This window comes from Salmo trutta, chromosome 12 (genome assembly GCF_901001165.1).
Source record: "Salmo trutta chromosome 12, fSalTru1.1, whole genome shotgun sequence".
NCBI lineage: Eukaryota > Metazoa > Chordata > Actinopteri > Salmoniformes > Salmonidae > Salmo > Salmo trutta.
The window spans coordinates 80126081-80128580 of record NC_042968.1 but is presented as its reverse complement, the minus strand read 5'-3'; positions in this window follow the sequence as shown (position 1 = coordinate 80128580).

The window sequence follows — 2500 nt, the reverse complement described above, 5'->3', positions numbered from 1 at the left end:
AGTTTGTAGGAGGTCGAAGTCAGGTGGGAGGAGAACTTTACTGCCACTCTCTGTTGGATCAAAAGACTAGTGGGGGCTCGTCCGGCTGGGCGCTACCTGTCTCTTCTCCTGATAGGCCCATGCAACAATAGTTAGCATACCTGTTAGTATACCTGTTCCATTGTTGCGGATAGAGCAGAGCTAACAGTCCCATGATACTCCACAGCTGTTTGGATGAAACCACAGAAACTAGATTTACCTGCAGGTTTGCCTTTATGCTTCTCTATCGAGATGTCATCAACCTGTCATCAACTGTGAGCACTGATAGACTTAAAGCAATACAGTCTGGTGCCCTTCAATGTTTCGTCATGCACCTGTAGTCTGTAAAGTTGACTGTTTGCATAACTACACCTTATTGGCGGATGGTTGCTCTGTCTAATTTTGTGGAAACTCAGTGCCAAATTAAAAAATAAATGGGCTGGAAATATGCCACAGAATTGTCTGTATACAGAGCCATGTACTGTCTTAGTGAGGTAGCATTGGTAATGGGATGAGCTGTGTGGTCGTCCACATCATGTAGTGGCCTGGTGGTCCCTGTATGCCATGAGACAGGCTTTAAGAGGAAATTACAGTTATTAGTTTAAAATTCCAGCAGACAGAGAGACACAAATCCTGTCTGGCTGCCTGGCCTTGGTCTGTGTGTGGCAGGGCCAAGCGCTCAGCCAAGGGACAGTCACACAACTCTGAACATGGCAGCAGCAAATTAGGTCAAATCCATGCTAGAGTGAAACACGGCCTGAAGAGATTCCCAAAATAAAGGGGAAGCATCTGGACCAGCAACATAATATAAACTAGCAGACTGGTCTCATAGACTAGACGTAACATAGTAAAAGTAAATCCGAGAAACTGAAATTAGTATGATATGGTTACGTAAGATAGGTTACTTTTAAGGGAAAAATAAAAGAAGAGGGATTGGGTGGGTGGGTGGGCAGGTATATAACATGAACATCTAGCAACCTGAAGGTTGCGTGTTCAAATCTCATCACAGACAACTTTACAACTACTTGCTACTTCTCAAAAACTTAGCATGTTAGCTAACCCTTCCCCTAACGCTTCCCTTAACACTTCCCCTAACCATAACCTTCACCCTTTAACCTAACTCCTGAGCTTAACCCCTAACCTTAACCCCTAGTAATAACCAACATTAGCGTTAGCCCCCTAGCCACCTAGCAAACATTCCTAACATATCATACGAAATGGATGATGGACATCTACAAATTAATACAAACCATACAAAGCGTAACATATCATACTAAATGGTGTCCCCGGATTTATGTACAGAATAATACGAAATGCTCTGAGACCATGTTGAAACTAGGCTTACGTGACTGAGGCTTCATGAGGAATTTATGTACATGTAGTTGTAACAGCCCAGGGCAGCCCAGCTCTCTCATGGGTCCAGTTCTAGATTGTGTAACACAAGATCACTAGTAGTCTCCATGCTGATGGTACAGGCAGGGCACTTCTTCAGGGCACTTCTTCCCTACTAGGGACCCAGATAGAGAGGAAAACCACCCTGACTCACTCCACACACAACAACTCTCAAGATCCCTCCGAAACATTCTCACCAGCAGTTGAGCACACAAAGTCAGTGTTAGGACATCCTTCATGAGAATATTAATGGGAAGTCAGTGCAAACGCTGATTCACATTGTTGCTGATTCATTCTCAGAAACCATGTGGGGAATATAAAGCTATATCCTGTCATAGTTCTGTGGAGCTTTGTGTTCAAAGGCAAACAAAGCACAGCCCTCCACTTGTGAGTGTACTGGCAGAGTTGTGTCCCATGAATGGCTACTTATATCAGAATTAGCCTGATCCCTTCTCATCAGTATGAAATCTCCCAATAGCTCCTGGTGCCATTCCAGTTACAGAGACAAGGAACATGAAAGATGTCTGTGTCTGAGTTTGAGTGAATGTGAAGTCACTTACTGTAGTTACTGCAGAATTAACTGTAACTCTTCTATTGGTAACTTGTGTCTGGCCCTGCCTGTGTCGGTTAAATACCACAAGACAGGATTGTTAACTATAAACCCATTTCCCTTCTAAATACAACTCCACTGCCAAACCCTATTCTCAGCAGTTCACACAAAGTGTTGAAACATCTCTGTTTTTTCAGTAATTGCAGTAATTACTCAAAAGCCAGAGCCCAGATTAGTGACCTTGTCATGATGTCTAATATCAGAGTCCTCCCCTGATCAGGGGGATTCTTAGCAAGTCAGTCTAGTGAAAAGTAGCCAGTGGTGCCAAATGACCTGGTATAGACCTCAGGATGAAGATGTCCTGTTTAATTGCCAATCAGAGCTACAGTACAACAGCCTCCCCTGTCTCAAATCAGTTTCACCATCACCCTTCTGCAGGCAGATGGAACCCAGCCTCCTGGTCCTCATGCCAAACTCCTAGTGGATTCCTTAGACAATCAATCCATGCAGTGGAAAGTCCTACACATTCCTAGGGAAAGA